The sequence below is a fragment of the Citrus clementina genome, unplaced genomic scaffold, assembly GCF_000493195.1.
Source record: "Citrus clementina cultivar Clemenules unplaced genomic scaffold, Citrus_clementina_v1.0 scaffold_1, whole genome shotgun sequence".
Taxonomy (NCBI): Eukaryota; Viridiplantae; Streptophyta; class Magnoliopsida; order Sapindales; family Rutaceae; genus Citrus; species Citrus x clementina.
Window position 1 is genome coordinate 14,010,966 of NW_006263303.1, and position 7,898 is coordinate 14,018,863.

The 7,898-nt window shown below is 31.6% G+C and overlaps 1 pseudogene; it reads right to left on the bottom strand.

Moving 5' to 3' along the window:
* Nucleotides 1-3,631: 3,631 nt before the first annotated feature.
* LOC112095651 lies at nt 3,632-6,759 on the bottom strand (annotated as a pseudogene).
* Between the last annotated feature and the right edge of the window lie 1,139 nt (nt 6,760-7,898).

Below are 7,898 nucleotides of genomic sequence, written 5' to 3' on the forward strand. Positions count from 1 at the left end.
ATAGAAGAGGAAACTAAATTTGTGATTAGCTTCTCCATGGCTTTGAACTTGTAAAGCTTCTTCCACTTCATCGTAGTTCCAGGCAAAAGCAAATTGAGTTGAGAAGCTCACTTACTGGAAAAAAAAAAAAAAAACCATAGCCCACTCGAATTCATTGTGTCTGTCCTGGCTATCGGCAGGTTTTCTGAATCATTTTATATTCTTCTTTCCTCAAGTATTTATCCCTGGAACTTGAGGAATAGCTGGCTTCGGCTGCTTTATTTTATCTGCCAATACAGCTTCAGTTGTCAAGACTACCGCGACAATGGAGACTGCATTTTGAAGTGCACACCTTGCTACCCGACAAGGATCAACCACTCCGGCACTCAGGAGATCTTCATATCTTCCTGTCATTGCATTGTACCCAAATCGCCAATCAGAAGTTCGACCAAGAGACAAATTTTGTTTTGTCTCAAAAAATCTTAAACTGGTTTAGAAACGGCAACGTTTTGGAGAAGCAAAAAAGAAAAAAAAAACTAAGCAAAACAACGCCGTTTTGTTTAGTTTCGGAGTTTGACCCGGGGCAAATATCATAACTCTTTTGATAAACATTAAAATGCTCCCCCAAATAGTGAGGATTGCAACCCGTCTTTGCTTTCAAAAGAATCCATGTTTTTATAGTAATTGTTATGCATAATCCTCGATACCAAAGAATATGGAAATCGGATGAGCCGGCACCCGTACGTGCTTTTCAATCAAAGCTTAAATAAAGCAACTGAACTCCTCGAAGCCAAGCTCCACATCCCTTTCTTAGATTGACATAATTTCTTTCATCCAGCCTAATGTATGCCACTTTTTTTTTTCTTTTTTTTGCTTGCTCGCTCTTTGAACCCAAAAAACCTCTTTGAATCCACCAAACCTTGCTATCACCCTTTGAATATCTTCACAACCAAGGGGTCTTATGGCCGCTCATAATATATGAATGATTTGGCTTGAACTTTCAAGTTGGAACTAGGAAGCTTATGCATTTGTGGCCTCTCTACTAGCTGGATTCTAGTCAAACGCAAATTTAATTTGTGCCCATGTAAAGGAAAAATAATTAGAACATAACAATAAAATATTTATATAGAAAAAAGAGAATACGACGTTCTAAGGTCTTTTTTTCGGCGGGACAATTCTATACACGTGAGGGAGACAATTAAGGATAATAGAGAATATTACAATCATCTTTTATAAATCCCTATAGTGTTTAAAGGTAACAGGAAAGATTGTAATAATTTTCTACAAATCTTAAACAAAAAACTAAGGCAATTCTCAAACCCACCCTTCCCATGTAAACATATTTTAAAAAAAAAAAGATCTAGAAAGATATTAAAAACAGATCTTAACTTTCACTTTATTTTAAGAAAATTATTTTTCACAATTTTATCTACCATAAAAAAAACCCTTAAAATAGAGTAGTAATCAATACAAAGATTGAAGTTACACCAAATCTTGAGCAATTGATAATTCAGGAAATGAGAACATCGAAAAGATATTACTTGGACTGCATCCTCACTCTTCCCTATTAAAGGCGATAATTTTAGATTATCATACTCATGAAATGACAATATTCACAATATTTCTATATTATAATAAATTTCAACTTACCCTCTATTTTTACAAGAATTTAGGTATTTTGAATATTATCATTTTACGAGGAGATAACTCAAAATTTATCCCTCGAAAAAGCCTATTTGAACTAAAATTAAACATTTGAACTAAAAATGCATGGGCAGGTTGAACAAAAAATAGCAATTTGTACATACCTTAATAGTTTCAACTGAGTTGATGGCTACTATCCATGATCATTATAGTCTCCCGTGTAAGTGGCAAATTCAACCAATGCCCAATAATAGCAACAAACATTTACATCAACGCGCTTTTCATGCTATTAACAACTAAAGAAATTGCATCACTTTTCATGCTACACGTTTAAGGAGACTAATAAGCTTTTTGTTCATTATGTCTTGGCAATAAACTTGTGTGAATATTGCTCTCATTTATCCTCTTTGTACACTTTAGGAGAGCCATCTAATCACTTGTTTTTACCATTGTGTGCTGAAATGCTTGATAAGACTATAATTCAAAACAAAAGTAAATTCCTCAAAAAAAAATAAAATTGTCTGGGCTTAAATAAAGCCCATCCCAAAACCTAGCCCTTCAGGAACCAGGCCTATCTCGGCCCGAACATTGTTATTTTGACTTAATTTGATGAGTTGAACTATCGGCACCCCCTTCAATTATCTCTTGAAATCTCTTTCGCCATTCGACGACTTTAACCTGTAAGAAAATTACATAACAAGATAAAGTTACATCTAATTCTAATTGAACTTACACATTGCAAGTTTATTTCCCTAGAAACTATCTAACTGAACCCCACACTATGAAAGCAAACATGTCTCATTTAGAAAATCCTCGTGGATTCATTCAAGCGAAGATACCTTTGGTCATGGAATTACAAGGAAGTAAAAGCCAACACCGCCTGAAGGGAAACGATTCAAGCCAGATTTAAAGGAAGGATGAGAAAATCCTAGCATTAGTAGATATCTCATTATCTTTTATTTTTATTTTTTATTTTTTGAAGAGAACCAAGAATATCTTAACAATTTCATAACCAACAATGGCGTCCATGTGTCCATTAAAAAAAATTATATATTAAAAATTAAAATTATCAGAGTACAGATATTAAAAAAAATCATTAAATTTGATATTAAAAAAATTATTTATTAAAAAAATTATTTATTAAAAAAATTATCAGAGTACTCTGATCATTCCACTTACTCATGTTCCAAAGACCACCGATAGTCAACCCAAATGCAATTCCTAAACATATCTCCTTGACAACAGTTGGACCTTTCAAGGTTGCACAGCAATCTCGTGGCCAGCCATTCTACTTTTAGTTAAATGTAGTAAACGCAGGGGAGAGGAGATTGATAAACAAACTGAAGGAAAAATCCAAAGAAGAAGAGCGAAGTAAAGATGAAGAGAGAGGGGAAAGGGGTTTATTCTAGAGAAATTAGGGTTATTTTTGGGTTTAAGGTGATGTTTGGTTTGAAGAAAGGGGAGGACAGGAAATGAGAGAAATGGAGGGAAAGGAGAAGAAAGGGGAGGAAGGGAAGAGGAAAATTAAATTTCATTATTTAGTTTAACATAAAATTTTATGGGGAGAGGAATTAGAATTTTTATATTTGGACAAATTTATCCTTTATTGTAAATACTAAACTATTAATATTAGTAATTAAATATAATTTAATCTCAAATCTAAACTTTTGCCAACTTATAAACCATTGTTTTTAACGTCAGAATGTCCTAAAAAAAAGAAAATTCATGATTTATTAATTATATATATATATATATATATATATATATATATATATATATATATAATTTAAATGGTTCTAAATTTTGACAATACATAAAAAAAAAAATCAAAATAACAATATGTAGAAAATTAGTATATCAAAATAGTAATTAGTCTAAATGAGTTATAAATTCCATAAACAATAGTAAGCTTAAAACGAGTGCATCAAAACAATAGTAAGTTTAAAATGAGTGTATAAAAGCAACATTAAACTTATCATAAGTCATCAAAACAATAACAAGCCTAAAATTATTTAAATTCACTGCTAAGGAAAAATTTAACCCATGCTTCTCGCTCCTTATCACATAGACTATAAAAAACATTGAGTGCTGCATTATCACGAGAAATTAAAGTGGTGGCTCTAAGGCGTTCTACCATTGTAAGACTCCCAATCTTCTTCAACTTATCACTCAATCCTATTTGTTTGTCATTAATTTATTGCCCTAGAGTTCGAGTCAAGCGACTAGAAGTTTCTTTCATTTCCGTGACAAAAAGAGTTGTTAGCTCTTTAAATGACTCTCCACTCTCTTCTGAATCTTCAGTTCTTCTCCTTCTTCTTGTTGGGCACTTTTTTGGAGCATGTGAAATCGATATACTATCATCTAGGTCATCTTGCACACCCTCAAAATTCAAACTCTCTCCTTCAGTTTCTTTGCTCACTCATGTCCTCTCAACCTTCTCTATAGCATTTACAGTGGCCTATGCATTCTTTTTAGTTGCATGATCTTTACCATAAATGAAACACAAATCCTTATAGAATGAGAATGCTTTATGCTTGAAGTTTATGAAATGCAAGTTATACAACCCAAGAGGGGGGGTGAATTGGGTTTTTAAAAATTATGCAATACAATTCGCACAACAATTTAATCTATTGCCTTAATCAAATCAAAAATAATAAATTCAATCAAGCACAATATTAAAAGAGTAAGGGAAGAGAAAACAAACACAAGAATTTTTACGTGGTTCGGCTATCCCCGCCTACGTCCACGCCTCCAAGCTCACCCGGCTTGAGGATTTCACTATCCAAGTCTCCCAATGCTTCAAATGTTTACAATTGACTTTCAAGGTGTCAATGGACCTTTACAACAAGAGATTATATCCCCAATCTCTTCACCCCAAGTATTTCTCACACTTGTACACTCACAAATTGATGAGAAATGAAAATCACAACAATGAAACTCTCTTTAAGAGTGGATAAACAAATTATAGCTCAATGATGATTCAACAAATGATGATTTACGAAATGGAAGCTAATATATATTATATGATCTTGTTTTTTCTTGTATTAGTTCTTAAAATGAAGTTGGAGTTGAGTTTTTATAGTTGAAGTCCGAAAACTAGCTGTTATAGGTAAATTCCCGCACCCAAGCGGTTAGCCGCTTAATTTATTCGGCTAGCCGCTCATAAACAGTGATATTACCATTATTTTCTAATTTTGTTACAGTAATACTGTTTACTAAAATTATACTTTTGGCCCAAAACTTTATATATTTATATTACGACCAAAATGTCATAAAATTTTACAAATAGATCTAATTTTTGAATTTCTAAAAAATAATTGTCTTTCCAAAACTTTTTAAAATTATGATATGACCCTAAAAATATTATTATTTAACAAAAAAGCCCTTTTCAACATAATACCCATATTTTTTCGAAGTTCTCAAAAATCTTTCACTTTAGTCCAAAATCTTCATAAATTATAATATGACCCAAAACATTTCAAATATTTGTAAAAACGTCCAACTCCGAAATTTAATAATAATACTTATTAAAATCAAAGATTTCAAACCTTTACATTTAAGTCCAAATTACTCAAAACCACAAGGTACTTTATCTTATAAAAATAAAACCTTTTAGTTTATAAAAAGTAATTAATTAAATTAATCTCTTAAGCTTCTCAAATGCTAAATCATGCATCAATTAAATCATACCGGCTTTACAAGAATTTATCGCACTAATTTATCCGTTGAGCACTAAATTTTATTCTTGATTTCACCGTTGTCCGTTAAGTGTCTTGAGCTTGATTTCACTTGATTCACTTGCATAAATATTACCTTTCAAAAACTAGTGAAAATATGAAATACAATATCTATTAAATTTACTTAAGACACATGTTTGTTATCATTAAAATTATAATATGTGTAGCTCTTCAGGCTAACAGTTTACTGCCTCTTTATGACTCTGCAATTATTTAAATACATCAAACTTGTAATGACAATCTACAAAAAATAGTAATTAAGTTAAAAATCTGAATCATTCATTTTTATAATATCCAATCTGAGGTGCATTTCTAGACACTCCTCTTTAACTTCACAATTCACATATTTGTGCATAAGAATAAACAATTCAAATCCTTTCTTCCTTTTTAATTCATGCACACAATACATAGTCATTTCTCAGTGACAGCATCTAATACCAAATATGAAAGAGCAATCCTTTGTTTCCGTTAAAAAAAATCATAAATTAGCGCTCTCATTTTCTGCTTTCAAGATTTTCTTTTAATGAACAAACCATTCATATTGCGCTGGATTTGAAGTGATAAAATATGATAAAATGCATACATTTATGAATGTAAAAAAAAAATTAAAGCTCAGAACAATCGCACATGGTGTTCTGAACGCATCCACCGACAAATGGGCGGCTCTATTTGCATTTACTCGTTTCAAGATAGTTGTTGCGATCAACAACTTTTCAACTTGCCTCCACTCTTCTTATGCTGTAATTATTTGACTTGTACTGATCTTAAAGTACTCAAGTTTCCATGTAGAAAATTTGATGAGATTATATTAAAATGATAATATTCAAATGAAATTTTTAAAAAAAATCATTATTTCAAAGTATAACAACATTAACATTATCACTTGACAATAGACAATTGAAACATTCAAGATTAATTATACCATATGTAGTAAATTATATCAACTGTGGGCTACATGTTTTTTTTAGTTTGTTCCTGCAGCCACTTCAGCCACTCACCATAAGATTGGATTTAGTGTATACTAAATATGTAGCTTCGCATGCAAAAAAAATTCATTTTAATCCAATGATTACAAAAATGGAACATCTCGTGTACAGTTTATATTAATTAAACAATGGCAATCAATTTAAAGAAAAAAAGTAAAAACTCTTTCAACAAAAGATTTTAGCTATACAAGTTGCCAACACTCAACATCTTAACAAATATAGAATACATAATACTATATGTAACAAACAAAAATAGACCCAGACATAATCATTTTAAAGTAATATTAAAAAAATACCTGAATATAAGCATCCCACACAACCTTCTCTAAAGTCACAATTTTCCTATCTTGGTCCCAACTAAAGCCGCTGCAATTCAGTCCAATTGGCATCTCATGTACAGTTCAAAATTACATCTTTAAAGTCTTATGCGTGATTCAATATGTGGCTTAGCTTTTATAACACATCCATGCAATTTTGTGTTTAAAGCAATCTCAAGAACCTTCAACTAGCCACTTCTGAAGCTGATATATTTAAAATCTCCCATCATGATACAAATCCAAAAGCGACTGCATGAGTTAAATATCTTCATCTTTGCTCTAAAACCTTGATTTTGGAGCTTGTCGTTCCATTTAGTTATTGAACAAAAATTAAACATTAGTTAGAGACCTAAAGAGTAGGAAGCAAACCATGCACGTAAGAAGGTAATTTAAAACCATTAGATCATTTAAAACCATTAGTCTTTTGCAAATCTTGCTTCACAAGAACTGGACCAATCAAATAACTAACACCAGAAGAGATAATGGCATAAAACTTCTGCTACAGTATAATGCATGATCTGGAGAAAGACTAGTGGTTAAATAAGACTATCTAAGTCTTGCTTATTAGGCATAATTACCTTTTCAACTAAGCGATATAGACATTCTATAAAGTTATTTCAGCTCAGTCTTAGCTACAATCTGGAATTTTTTTATCATCAACAAGTTAACAAGAACAAGCCCCAGCAAGCAAGTTACATAAGCTACAAAACATTAAATTTCAAAGAAACAAAGTTAACAATGGAATGGATTAAACAAAATCCCTAAAGTCAGAAACATGAAAATTACATTTTACAATTCAGAAAATGGAAAAACAAAAACATAACAATTTTTTTTGAACGAGTCTTCGTGTGCTCTGTCTACTTGCTCTCTATTGATTATACATCTCTAGTGCTAAATTTGTCCTCCATGTATTCTACTCTTCTGAGGTTTCTATACTAGTTATTGTGCTACCTCCTAGTGATTCCACCTCATTTACAGCATCAAATGCTTCTTCAAAAGGATCACATGGCATCTCCCTCCTAATGAAATTGTGCAGTAAGTAATATGCCGTGATAACCTTATTTTATGTCTTGATAGAATAGAATGAAGGACTTCTTTGAATTGCCCACCAATTTTTAAGAACACCAAAACATCTCTAAATGAAATTCTTAGCAATTGAATGCTTGATGTTAAAAAACTCTTGTTGGTTGGTTGGTTGGTTGATAGTTTTCCCTCCAATCATTCAGGTGATACCG